The sequence below is a fragment of the Aethalodelphis obliquidens genome, unplaced genomic scaffold (genome assembly GCF_003676395.1).
Source record: "Aethalodelphis obliquidens isolate GAN/ISIS:26980383/991018 unplaced genomic scaffold, ASM367639v1 scaffold16, whole genome shotgun sequence".
NCBI classification, from domain to species: Eukaryota; Metazoa; Chordata; class Mammalia; order Artiodactyla; family Delphinidae; genus Aethalodelphis; species Aethalodelphis obliquidens.
In genome coordinates, this window is record NW_020837960.1 from 22021784 (window position 1) to 22037035 (window position 15252).

Sequence of the window (15252 nt, forward strand, 5' to 3'; positions counted from 1 at the left end):
ATTTCTGACACATTTAACACCAATTAATTCTATCTTTTGCAGAAGAAATGTTATGATTTTTGCTTCATTTTGTTTTTAAAAAAATTAAGTTATTGTCAGTGTCAAGAATATTGATTTATTCAATTCACCAAGTATTTATAAAGTGCTTAGCACTATGATAGATTAAATGGGCAGACAAAAATGAATTATGTATATATATATATATATATATAGTTTATATATATATATATAAAATTCAAACCACTTCTATCACTAAATGAAACTATGAAGTGAAATCTTTAGGGGTACAGTTTTATTTTTCCAAACAATTTGACCCTTTAGATATCTAGTGCCTTCAGATTTGGGTGAATATATATGAGTCAAATGTTATTTTAATATAAAGCATTATATTACATAAGGCCACACCTGACAGACTTCTCCAAGAAGATAGGTCTTATCTTAGACTCCAGCTCTCAATTTTTCAGGCTTTCAGAATAAGTGGGAGTGGTATTATTTTTGAGAAGGGAAGCACACCCTATAGGTGGTCACAACAAATAGATTATTACTTTATGCATAAATGCAGCCATGATTACCATAATCCATATAAATAGTAAGTTAAGACATGTCTTAAATTTGACTTGGAAACTATATTAAACTGGAGAAGGAAGGAAAACAGAATGAGGAACTAGAAAGTAAACCTCCCAGTTTATGATTTCAGAAAATTATTGCACTTTTTTTTCTTCCCTTTTACTAATTGGAAGTTTTAGCGCAGAGTCTTTCCATTGTACTCGAGCAGAGAAGCGGGAAAATCCATTAGCAGTTCGATAGTGGTGTTAGCAGGCCGTTGAGAGCGCAACTCTGGGGACTGCCCAAGTGCATGGATGGAGCTGTGTAGTTATGGAGTCACGGATGGTTGGTGATATTAGCTCATTTGCAGAGCAATATCCCAGTTCCTAAATCCTGAACCCCGAATACCCAGTCGGATCTTTATGTTCAGCTTCATAAGGCATAAATGTACCACTCTACAATGGTCTGATATTTATTTGGAATCATTATTTTTCCTTCCCCTAAAAAAAAAAAATACTGAAAAAAAAAATCAGCTTCTTGCTAATTAGTCCTCAAGTGTCAAGAAAGAGAATCTAGTAGTAATGGAAAAGTAGAATCGTTAGAAGAGTGACTCATCCGTGGGTGGAAGAATATATGTGTGTAGATTTTATGCTGTAGGATGTTTATATGTCTAATATAGTTAAAAATGAAACTGAAATTTTTTCTTTACTGTAAATGGTTAGGGTTTTGGCCAGTTCCTTGGTGATTCAAAGAGGCTGCATATAATGTATCACATAGAAAACCAGGAGTTGAATAGCAGTGTTCTTTAGCATCCTGTTGACATTAAACTCCTCCCTTCCCCCTCCCCATCACTTCTGTTAGGTGAAAACTCGTCATTCATCCATCCCTTTCTTCAACAAATATTTATAGGGCACCTGTGATGCAGAAGGCCTGTGAAAGACAGAAGTGAACAATCGGGAGAACGGAGGCACCAAAGCACAGGCACCAGGAATGCAGACCCCAGGGTGGGCAGAGAAGCCTTTCCCAGGGTGACTGGCAGTTCTGCAGCAGGGGCATAACTGCAAAGGCCCAGAGAGAGCAGAGCACCTTCTAGGGGCTGAACTGCGAAGAAGTAAGGGAAGAAGCTGCAGATTTAGGCAGGAGCCATATTTACAGGCCCAGATCAGAATTTGGTGTTAAAATACCCTGAAGTATTTTAACTTGCTGACAGATTTTGAATAGAGAAGTAATACGAGAATTGATTTCCACTATGGAGTTAGAGCTAAGAAGGGCTTGGGCTGCCTTTTCTGACACAAATGGAGAGGGAAGCGTTGAGGAAAAAAGCTGCCAAAAATTTTGGAAAACACTGCTTTTTAGATCCCCTTCTTGGAGTTTCTCTATTCATATTAGCATATTAAGGGACTCTGAAAAACTGGGAGCAAAGAAACCATTCTAATTTTCTTTCAGCCAGGGTCTTTCACACATTTTGATTACAGATTTTGTTTTGCTTGTAGGATCTATTAACATTCTTTGTAATTCTCAAGAGACAGACTTTGGAAAGGATTGGCCAGTATAACAGTTTCTGCTGTATAGAAATAGATTCCGAACAGAATACGCCAGGTGAGGAAAATATCAGCCTGCATTTGCTCAGTATATGTTGGAAGAAGGGCACCCCGTCTTATACTGAATCGCTGCAAGGCACTTATTTCCTTGAGAACAACTCTCATTTTCACTTTCAACTCTCCCCACCCCCATAAAGATTACTGTGAAAACTAAATACTTGCCGGGGAGGGGGAAGGGTAAGTGAGAGAGTGGCATGGACATATATACACTACCAAATGTGAAATAGCTAGTGGGAAGCAGCCGCATAGCACAGGGAGATCAGCTTTGTGCTTTGTGACCACCTAGAGGGGTGGGATAGGGAGGGTGGGAGGGAGGGAGACACAAGAGGGAAGAGATACAGGGACATATGTATATGTATAATTGATTCACTTTGTTATAAAGCAGAAACTAACACACCATTGTAAAGCAATTATACTCCAATAAAGATGTATAAAAAATCTATTGATATATACTCTTGACATTAAACTACCTTTTCATTCATCAAAACAAAACAAAACAAAACAAAAACTAAATACAACATAGAAGAGGGAAATACCATTGTATTCTTCCCTGATACCTGAACTCTATGCTTATTTTCATGACTGAATTAGCAAATCCTGCAGATGGGTTTGATTAATCTGCTGCTGATAAATCTCAACATTAGCTCTACTAAAACTGAAGAAATGGCAGAAGAACAGACATTGCTTTTCTACCATATACACTGACCAGTGCTTTCTAACTAGATCATCACTTTTTATAACACATTTAAAAACAAATACAATGTTCCTCTTTTCTGGATCTAAGTATTATTTGTGTTTTACATTTTTTTTTTCCTCTCTAACATGTTTTTGAGCAAACATGGAAAGTTATTTAATTTTTTTTCGGTAACATAAAAGTTGTTTAGTCTTTTTAGAAAGTCTTGGAATGTAACTGAATATTACCCAAAAAACTGTAGTTGGAAAAACAATCCTAATTTTATGAAACATTATTTTTATCTTGGTGTATAGCAGTGCATCTCCTTTAAGTTCGATAGTATGGTATACATTCGGTGTAGAAAAGAAATATTTAAGATTGTATTCAGTTCTTTGGTATTGAAAGTTAGTACTGAAAAGGACCCTAGAGAACATTAATTCAGAGTGGATGAATCGAATTGTGAAAACGGTGGGGAATCCTCAGATCAGGTAAGGATGAGTCTTCCTGTATCCCCCTCTTCTTCTTCCTTGCTTTTTCAGCATCTGCTCCCACTTCTGTTGTAGTTTTCCCTCTTCCATTCTTCCTAGTGGGTGAGGAGATCTGGGGCCCTCATCCTCCACTTTACTATTTACTACTTTAGCTTTGGGCAATGACTAGAGAAGAGCTTGATATCATAGTATAAAGGGTCAGGCTCCACTCGGCTCTCTAAGCTTAAGTGATTTTAGCACAAATTTCAGGGGAGAGGCATGAAAAGACTAGTCTACCTTTAGACTCTGCCACTAACTAGTCATGTTCCAAGCATGTCATTCTAGTGAGATGGAGTTTCAGTTCTGTGAGTAAACAAATTTGTGGCCTATTTTGGTAATTTCCCTTTGAAATACAGTTAATAGATGCCTAACTTTGTTCTTTTATCTATACATTTAAAAAATATTTACAAAATACCTACCGAGTGCCAGGCATTGTTGAAAGGTTCTAAGGATATAGAAATGAGCAAAAATGATGTGGTCCCTGCCATATGCTCTTGTAAAGAGGAGACTTTAATGGTAAAACAAGGATTCTTCAACCCCATATTCCCATGACATTTTATTTCCTCCCTATGCGTTTAAATCTTGTATCCAAGCTAGCAGAGTTGCTGACTTCATTTTTTTTTTGTAAAAGAAAATGCATTAATATTTATATAAGAAGGTACTGTCAGAATATCATTTTTTTAATGGAAGAATTCCACTAACTTTTATATCTGAAGATTAGCACTGGTTTTTCAGTGTTTAAACATTGGGATACCACAGATTCTAAGAGCAGCCTTTTGATGTTTCTTTTTCTTTGTAGATTTATCATTACACATACTAAATATTATATTATTTTATTAAAAGTCTCCTTTTAATAAAAGGAGACTGTTGTCTTTGACACTTGCCCTAGGCACAGAGTGAACTTTTAAGCTGAAAGCATTATAGGGTTTTAAATTTCATTATCTTTTAGAAGAATTACCCCATATTGTATGTCATACTGTTAATAGCATTTAATTCCAAAGATTTCAATTAGAATAAGGTCCCAAACATAGACTTTGGGGGAAGAAAACTGAGCAGGCAAAGTTTGTGTATGGTAATTCATCGTAACTAGGCTCCAGATCTTGGATCAGCAAACTTACTTCATTGAACCTGACAGTCATTCCTGCGTGGTGTTAGGCACATGGATAGACTTTTCTTTTCTTCTGCATGTAAGTTCCATGGGAGAATTTTGCCTGAATGTCGCTCCTTTTGCGTGCTTAGGAACCCCGGCACAGAGTTCTCTTACCATATTCACTGCAGCGTGCTTATCAGTTATCACAAGTTCCACTTAGCATTTGCAAATCTGACAGCTGCTGTGAAGTTGAAAACACTGTGAGAACAGAATTTGGAAAGGAGGAGAAGGGCAGGATAGATGTTGAGAAAAGTCTCTATATACTAAGGGAATATATTGCTGGTATCACTCAAGGTGCCCAATAGTTGTTTCCTTCAAAGAGATACACAGGAAATAAGCCTCTACGCCTTATTTCCAAGACAGACTTCTTTCCTCCCTTTCTTCCTTCCACAAGAATTAATTGAACATATGTTGTGCTGAGGATAAAGAAGCCTCCATCATCTACCCTTACTGTCTATCTATCATTCAGATATACATACATTTTGATCATGGACTCTTTTTTTTATTTTTGTATTGTGGTAAAATGTACATAACCTAAAAGTTATCATTTTAAGTGTACAGTTCAGTGACTTTAAGAACATTCATATTGTGGTGCAGCCACCTCTTCCCAAACTGAAACACTGTCCCCATTAAACAATAACTTCCCATTCTCCCCTTCTCCAGCCCCTGGCAACCACCATTCTACTTTCTGTCTCTATGAATTTGACTGCTCTAGGTACCTCAAATAAGTGGACTCTTACAATATTTGTCCTTCTGTGTCTGGCTTATTTCATTTTGCATAATGCCTTCAAGGTTCATTCATATTGCAGCATGTCTCAGAATATCCTTCCATGTTAAGCCTGAATAATATTCCATTGTATGTATATATCATATTTGTTTATCTGTTCATCTGTCAGTGGACATTTGGGTTATTTCTACCTTTTGGCTTATTGTGAATAATGCTGCTGTGAACATTGGTGTACAGGTTTTGTTCAAGTCCCTGCTTTCAATTTCTTTGGGTATATACCTTGAAATGAAATTGCTGGAGCATATGATAATTCTATATTTAACTTTCTGAGGAACTGCCATACTGTTTTCCACAGTGGTTGCACCATTTTACATTCCGATCAGCAATATATGAGGGTTCCAATTTCTCCACATTCTCACCAACACCTGTTATTTTCTTTCTTTTTTTTTAAAGAATAGTCATCTTAATGGATACGAAGTAGTATCTCATTGTGGTTTTGATTTACATTTCCCTAATGACTAGTGATGTTGAGCATCTTTTCATGTGCTTATTGACCATTTGTATATCTTCTTTGGAGAAATGTTTATCCAAGTACTTGGCCCATTTTTAAATTGAGTTGTTTGTTTTTTGTTGTTGAGTTGCAGCAGTTTTAAAAAATATATTCTGGCTATTAATCCCTTATCAGATTTGCAAATATTCTTTCCCATTCTATAGGTTACCTTTTCACTCTTTTGATATTGTCTTTTTTTTTTTTTTTTTTTTTTTTTGGCTGTGCTGCGCAGCTTGCAGGATCTTAGTTCCCTGGCCAGGAATTGAACCCCAGGCCCACAGCAGTGAAAGCACCTAATCCTAATCACTGGACCACCAGGGAACTCCCTTGATATTGTCTTTTGATGGACAAAAGTTTGTTATTTTGAGGAAGTCCAACTTATCTATTTTTCTTTTGTTCCCTGTGCTTTTGGTGTCATATCCAAGAAATCGTTGCCAAGTAGTCATGTATTTTTATTTATTATATACATGAATTATGTACCAAACAGAAAAAAAATGAAATTCTTAAAGGACAAGATAAAGATGAAATAAGCAATTATATTAAAAAATTTTCACTGCATATCCCTGTGATTGAATATGCTACATTGTTTTTGAAAAACATGATTTTAACTTCTATAATAATTATTCTATAATAAGTTCAGTTTCTTTCCATAGTTGGATCTAATGGTGGTCCTAGTGAAAAAGATACCTCACAAAGATACGTATATCCAAATTGGAGATTGTATATCCAAATTGTTCATGGTTGGTTGTGCCTGCTGGGTCGTGATGCTGGTTTTCAATTCCATTCACTGATTATGCAAAGATTTTAGTTGAAAATTGCCCACCAGATGTCCATCTTCCCTGATATCAGTCAACTGTTTGTTCAGAGTCATCAAAAGGTCCTGAATTTTTTGTATTTTTATAAATAGATATAGTTTCACTGAAATCTCACATGTGGATGATTTAAAAATGGGTTTGAAATATTTATTTTCAACTTTTTAAAAGTGAGCACATAAGAGAGTTGTTACAGACAGCACACATTGTTTTCAGTTGTCTCATCAGGTAATTACGTAAATAATTTCAAACATTCATTTTTCAAAATATTCTCCCCAGAGTATGTTTCTTTCAAGAAGCAGTTATTTTCTCAACTCATTATTAAAATCAAAATTATCAAAATGGCAGCTCTACCTTGAAGGAAGTGATTAAGGGTGTTTATGTCTTTGAAAATATCTTCCAAACAGCATATCCTGACAGCCACTTGTCATCCCAGAGAAAGACAGCAAATTTGTAGCATGGTGTTTGTATAATAGAGATGTATAATACCTTGATAGTCAACAAGTCTTTTATGTATTTTGCCACAAATAGCCCCCCAGAGTCCTCTGTGTCACTCAAAAGATTATCATGGTTATTCCCCAGATCATTACAAAGTATTGTGAAAGAGTCTATTTTAAGGGTCTTGTCTTCATAGAAAGTAACTATATTTTTGACATCTCTAGCACTTGATACACTTCTGGCTTCAACTTCTTTGCTGTAACATCTTGACTATGAATGAAGCCGTGCAGGGTTTCATACGTGGAAATGTCTCTGTGACTTTATCCCAGAATATTTTTTTTCCACTTTAAGTAGCTATTCCATTAAGCATATTTTTCCATAAATCTTTGTTTTTATTAAAGAAGTTACTGTTGAGAATACACCTTCTTTGGTACATGTTTTCCTTTAGTTGTCCATAAGAAAATGAATTATTTTTGTATTTCTTTTTTGAACCCAACTAGAAATCTTATACACTGACTTGTTAGGAATATCTTTATTCTTTTCTATATATACAGAAAACCTGCTGTAATGTACAATTTAACATTTATCTCTTTACATTTTAAGCAGTGTTTGCTGAGAATCTTTCAATGATATTTGCTGATAAATGAATGTGTTTTGGATTGTCTCCATATTTGTTTCCTTGTATTTCAAGTATTTTTACCATAATAGGAAGAGTTAGTATTTATCCAATCATATGTAGCTTTTTGTCTTTTTAATCTTTCAATATTAAGTAAGGAGACTCAAAAGAGGCTTCTAAATATTCTCATTCATTTTAATGATATTTTGTGAAGTACTGGATTGACTATTGTCCAACTTGATTCATGGCATGGTTGGAAGTTCACACAGGGAGTGGCTAGGGGAGCACTGTCCAGGCAGAAGAAAGAGCAGTTGCAGATGCTGTGAAAAAGGGGGCAGCTCAGAAACCTGTCAGTTAGTCTGCTTGGTTTACCAAAGGATGAGATCCGGGGACCATCACGTGATGAGACTGGAAATGTCAGCAGAGCCGTATCTGAGGATTTCTTTAGGTAGAGTAAGCAGTGAAATGAGACTTAGCCCAGGCTCCTTACCAAACAGAACCCGAGGCAAGGATTAAATGCTAATGTTGTCCTGGGAAGGGTAATGTCAGGGAGTGTGATAGAGGGAAAGTGAAATGAGTCACGGACGGATGGGAGCTAACACAATGTCTTAAGTTATGGAGCTGGCTGTTGCTTCATGAAGAAACAGCCAGTTTCTCAGCCACGTGAAACCCCCCCAAATAGGCTATACAGAAAAACTGTGTCTCAAAGCTGTCCATCAGAGGGTGTATGGAGAGGGAGTTCATCTGCTAGAACCCTCCCTTCTCTTGTCTCCCATTGAACAGAGTTCACCTGCAGAATGTTAACTCCCTGGACTTCTGGCTTGCATCATCCGGCACCTTCTGGAGAGCCAGGTTCCGTGCCTCATAGTGTGGTGCTCCATCTGAGTCTAGGAATAGGAAGAGGGACCAGAGACTCCAGGTGTCTGCCTTAGCAGCAGGACTGCATGAGCCCACATGGAACTCGTCATTGTGGCAGAACAAATGGCCAATATAGGATGTGCCCTATACAGATGACCTCTTGTGCTCCTCAGATCTGCCTGTGACCTTCCATTGTATGTGGCTCCCTCATACACTACAGGGCTTCCATTGTTGTGAGAACAGGCTGTGCTCACTGCTTCCCCAAGTCAAACAGTCACAGAGCTGCCTTCAAGATGGTGACTAGTTGTGATTTGCAGAGACACTTAAGGCAAGTGAGTTGGTGGAATAAGCTACAGTGGGCTGGTCCTGAGGCTCTAATTGACATTTATCATCTCTCACCTCTATCAGACATTCTGTATTTCCCTACCTACGGCCAACTGTCAGCTGGTCTAAGTTGCTTTCCTGCTGGAGTGACCCAGAACTTCAAGTGGACTGACCCTTTATTTGTCCTGTACTTTTTGCGTTATTGTTGCTGTATTTTCCATTAACCATTATCAGTGGGCATGGCAGTGCTGAGAGAGACCTAGTGAATCCCTTGGGTTTCAGATATTATCCCCTATGACCCCATTTTGTGGAGGGTCAACACCAACTCCTTAATTACATCAATCAGACAGTAAATAATTTCCTTGCCTGTTGAACTATTGGCATGAAAGCCCCAAGTGGTCAGGTAGTCGTTAACTTTAAGTTCAATGAAACTCATTATTCACACAGGCAGAAATGCTCCTTCCCTGGGAACTAGGACCTCTAATTGGGTACAACCTTAGATTATAGGGAATAAAAGCACAAATATTTCAAATGGACCCCTGTGTGGTGAGGAGGCTACTTCTACTTCACTTGGTTCTTGGACCCATATATTCTTACTGTTGGAGGCATAATACTATATATCAGCTATTGATTTGGCCAGTATATCACTTCCTAGAAGACAGCAACCAAACCCTGCAAGATACTAGACCCATAGCTAAGCCTTCAACAGGCTGCTTATCATTCTGTTGGTCTGGCTGCTTTTAGATTGTGGGGTACCTGGTATTATCAGTGAGTCCCCTGGTGACAAGCCCATTTCTGCACCTCCTTTGCTGTAGAAAAGGTCCTGTGTTGGAGTGAACATTGTGTGGAAAACACGTTGAGAGATAAAGTGTTCTGTAAACGCTTTGGTGGTGGTGATGATAAAGGAAAGGCAACCCCACATCCAGAATTTGTATCAGTATTGGTATGGAGTAATAATTACTCTCTCCTCCAATGTGGATAAGCTCTAATGTCATTGACTTGCCACTAGGTAGGCTGTAGGATGACACCTCGAAGGATGGTGATGTGTTGAGGGCGCAGCTTCAGTCTCTGTTGCTGGCACACTGGCCACTCAAAAGTGGCTATAACCAGATTGGCCATAAGACAAGAAGCCCTTGTTATTAGGCTCATGCATGGTCTTCATCCCTGCTACCCTGGTCACCCCTGGTCTGGCCATGGGCCTTTTGCACAAGCACTGGCTGGACAAGGTCAGTCATCCACATCAGACCATCTTTCAGGGTTACTGACAGTTGGGGCTATCATGTGACAACTGTCCAATTCCAGCTCCACCAACACAGCATTATGATACATCTGTGAGCCAGTCCTGTCTTTTCTTCCTCTGAGAGTTGGTCAGTGGAAATTCATGGGTTGAAGGAGAGGCATTGATATGGTAGAAGTAGGTAGCATGGCAGTCTGGACCAGAAGTTACTGGTACTTTACTCATAGTTTTGGACCTGCTCCAGCCCCATCCCAAATGTGCCACTTCCATCATACATTGGGTTGCTTCTACGTCTGTCCAACAGTACTGCTTGGTGGGTCTGAAAATATGCTGTGCTGTACAGAGGCCACACTTCCTTCTCTGCCCCAGTGACTGATCATAGCAGAAATATTAAGACAGATCTATTCCTGGGAGACAGGGGACTCCTCTCACAGGAGATTTAGCTTGAGAATTTCCCAGTGGCCCTGCCAAAATTTCCTTAGAACTGCACTGCAGTCTAGGACACTTCCATCCACACTTTCATCCTTCTCTCCTTCTGTCAGGATCAGATCTGCATTGCATGTCTATTCGCATCTTGGCATTTGCTTCTCAGAGGACCTGGACTAACACGTGGTGCTTCCTCTGAGTCTGGAAGTGGTGGAGGGGAGTTAGAAGCTCCAGGTCCTGGGTTCAGGAAGAAGATCTCCACAGGCATGTGCTGAGCGGTTGGAAGTGGCCATGGTTGAGGAGACAGGGAGGCTGAAAGATCTGGGAGGGTGCATAAGTTTATGTCCAGTAGAGAGAGTTTCAACAACAGATTGAAGCTTGCAACTTTAGCAGATCACCCTGGTGGGAGTAAAGTGAATGGGCTGGAAGGGAGCAAATATAATGACAGGAAGACTGGTTAGGAGGCAGTATTCCAGCCAGGGGATAATGAGTGTGTGAACTACAGCGGTGACAATGAGAATGGAGAGAGGGGGCAGGTAAGATGGAGGGAAATCCATGGGACTCAGTGATATTGAGGCTAGACTTTGGGGAAGAGAGAGGAGACAAAGCTGATCTCTTGGTTACTGTTTAGAGCAACTGAGAGGATAAGAAATACAGAAGGAAACCCTTTCTTTTTTCTTTTTTTTTTTCAGTAAAGCCTTTCTGGTCACATTGAGTTTGAGGTGTCTGTGGAACATCTATGTGAGGATGGATGAAGAAGGAGTTTGAACAGCACATAACAGATTTTGGGATTCTCAGCCTTGTGGGGAGGCTGTGGGTGTGAAGAGAAGGGGCCCCGTAATGAAGTCTGGGGCTCACCAATGTTTAATGGGAGGATCAACGAAGAGGAGATGGGGGCAGAAGGTGGAAGTGAGATGCAGCAGGAGAAGTGGGGTCCTGGAGGCCAAGGGAGTACAGAAACTCTGGAAGAGAGGGAGTTATCAGTGAAGCTGGGTGCCCTGGAGACGGCCAACCAGGTGAGGACTAAGACATTGCCACCTTGCTGCTGTTGGTGATCTTACCAAGAGGAATTTCACAGCCGAATCCAGGCAGAAGCCAGGCTAGAACGGCTTTGAGAATGAAAGGGAGGATATGGAAATGCACCACTCTTTCAGTGAGTTGAGTGTGAAGGGAGAGAGTGAGACACTTGTTGCCAAGTGGGTAGGCAGAATTCAAAGAGGACTTCCTTTGTTTTGTTAATTCCTTTTTTGTGGGAGACACATGTGTGCAGATTTAGGCTCATGGGAAAGAGCCAGCTGAAAGGGAGAGGTGGAAGTTACAGGAGAGAGAGGGAGTGAGGCAGGGGAAGGCTCAGGTCACAATAGTTTCTGCCTGTTTTATGAGGGTTTCTGGATGGAGAGAGAGAGAGAAAAGGGATTTCTTCAGAAAGAGCTCCTCGATGTAAATAAACTGATAAAATGATGTCAGGTACTAGTCCTCAGCTCTCTGTGGATCCCGCACCCCTACGCAGATAATGGCGATGGCTGATGGATAGATTTTTTCAGCCTCCACTGAGCTTTCATGAACTAGTCAGGTTGGATCTGCATAACTCATCCATACAAAACTCCTGCAACAATCTGGTCCTATTGCCATCCCAGTCTCAGTGCAAGCATCTCAAACAATTGAACATTTTATTAGTCAGAGGAAGAGTTTATCCAAGATCTCACTGTACAGACAGCTTTTGTCTAATCTCCCCTGTGTCACATTTCATTATGACAGATGTGTCTGATTCCAGCTTCTTATTTACATAGCAGGCAGACATATTGTCATTACAGATAATTAGTCTTAAAAGCACCAGCTTTTAAAACACTCAAGTCTTAAGTTTCCCATTCATCCATCAGCACGGTAAGGAAAAATATGCCTCTTCCCGCATTAGGTTCTGCGTCTGATTTTATTTCTGCTCAAGCTTTTTATCCTTCTCCTGTTTGCCAGTGGAGGGGAAGCACGGAGGGGCCCAGACGAGGCTATTGTTCCAGTATTCCCAAACTGCTGACATTCTTTTCTGGGAAGATAACTGAATCACCAAATTTGATGCAAGGTCCCTGAACTATCAGGAAACAGATTTTCCATGGAGTCTATGAATATAACTATTAATTTTAAAGTCAAAGATCTTGGATTTTTTCAGCTTGGCTGTTTCTTCACTGAGAAGCATTTAAAAAATAAATTATTGCATATTGACAAAAAATATGATAACATAGGGACCTTTCTGTCGAAGAAACACATTGCAATATGAAAATCTAAGTAATATAAACTTGTCTTGAACATTTTCTAAGAGATTTTACTTAACAAATACACACTGGAGAATCTCAGTCATTCTGATTCAGTTGGTCTAGGCTGGGGTCTGAGATCTACATTTCTAACAAGCTCCACAGACCACCCTTTGGGGGACTCTATTGATTAGTGAGAGAGCTGACTTCTCAACATCAACAACAGAGATGGAGAACAATATTTTCAAAATGCTGAAAAAAAATTGTCTATCTGGTAATATATATCTAGTTAAAATTGCATTCAAGAATGAGGGCAAAATAAAGACATTTTCAACAAATAAATTTGGAGAGTTTATTACCAACTGATCCTCATTAAAGCTTCTAAACAACTTTAGGAAGAAGAAAAGAGAAACTAAAGGTGTGTCTGAGATGCAAGAAGAAATGAGCAAAGGTTAACATATGGTTAAATCTAAAATGTTGAGTCTATGAAAAAAATATTTAATTTTGCATGTAAAAAAAATTAAGTTCGAAATGGAAATGGGGTAAGAGTATCTGGCAAGCAAGTGGTTTTAGTTAAAACTTTCTAAGATCTTTTATTTGTTAGAGGAAGGTGGAGATATTAACTTTAATTTTAAGTTATATATAAATATGAAGTTAAGGGTTAAATAAAATAAAAATGTAGTGAATAACTTTCAGCATTTCAGAAGGAAATTAGGTAACTTTAAAAAATGGAATCAAAAGGCAAAAAGAAAGGGAGAGAAAAAGCATCAAAATAGCAGGACAAATAGAAAACACAAAATAGAACAATAGAAATATTTTCAAGGATATTGCAATAAAAATAGATGTAAATGGTCCAAACTTGCCAGTTAAAAGAGAGTGTCAAATTAGATTAGAAAATAAATCGGGATTCTCAATAGGGGATCAACTCTGCGAGGCTGGGTAGCAGCGGCCATGCTGGGGAGAGCTGTCCCCACTCCCAGTGGCTATGCAGGAACTTCACCCAAGGGACTTGTCACTGGGGGTCCAAGCTGCCACTTTACACATGCAGGGAGGTGCCTCAGGTCTTCACATACTTCCAGCAAGGCTCTGCTTCCATGAAGTAGGACCTGCAGCCCCTGGTTGCCTGGAGTGAGGCAGCTGCCATTCAGACCCACATGTCACCCTGCCAGGGCTCTGGCTGGAGCCAACCCACAGAAGCTCTGGGCTCACCTCCCTGCCCTCTGTGGCATCAGGAATTGTGTCCTATTCAGTAATTTGTAATTCTCAGACATCAAAATAACGAAGTAATTATTCTGAGAAGTTTCAAGTATATTATTCCAATTGAGTTTGTGCATGTATGGTAAAAAATAGTGGAACAAAAACAAACTATCCAATGCTTTGGACACAATCTCTCTATTATATTTTACAAAAATCGTTTGGAAAGATAGCCATACCTCTGTATGCCACTCAAAGCTATCTGAAAAAAAAAAGTTAACATAAATACAACAGTTGACATCGATAGCGTGTTTAAGATTAGCAAACAGATTGAACACATGCACAGATGTGTAACCAAGCACTATTTAGAGCCAGCCTACCTGGAGTCCACAAGAGCATCATCAAACCCCCCAATTCTCCCACATGTAACCTTTAATAATAGGCTGTTTTGATTATCTTTAGACTTTTTGTAAGTATTAAAGACTTACCTATGCAGATTGATGTCTTTAATACTTTAGTTTCTTCATTAAACAGAGTTTAGGGAATAGAGGTTATATTAAAAATTAAACTTCTTCAACAGATAATGAGCAATTATTGGTTTTGGTTTTAGTTTGTTTGACTTTTGCTAAGCTGTTCTCCGGTCATCTCAAGTAGAACTTAAACTTTTATGAAGGTGACAAGTGAGATAATTAATCAGTTTAGTTTGGTGTGAATGCTGTGGATTGTCGTTGGAAATGTCAACGTTATTAGTCTAGAAAAAAAAAGAAGAGAGCTTTATTTTCGTCTTGTGGTCCTCTCCTGATAGTTTCCATGAGATTTTGAGATTTTCTTGGAGAGGATGGTTCAGGTGTTTTGGGATTCTCTCACAGGAGTTTGGTGCCTCTCTCCTGTTGTTAGGGCTGACCTAAAAGCCACGATGATGTTGAATGTATTTGAGTGCCACGCCATGAGAGTGGATAAAGGGCATCCTTGTTTGCGGTTAGTTACATCTTTGGTCCTCTTGTAGAACAGTCTGTCCTGGAGACCTACAGCAGCCCCTTATGACCAGCAGTTCCTTGCCAGCTTAAGGATGTTGACAGGCAGATGGGTTTTGAAGACACAGCAACCTTAAAACTGGCATAGTGACCTTGCCTGCCTGGGATTCTCCCAGAAGAGGCCATTGTGGGGAAGAAATGGGCAGAGGGGCTTGGCCAGTTACTCCTGCTCAACACATCCTTGCTCTTTTTCCCTCCTTCTCAACCTCCACTGCAACATGAACTTCTGAATTGCTTTTCATTCCTGTTTATCTTATAGAGCCAAAATAACATAGCTTACATTTCCTTTACCC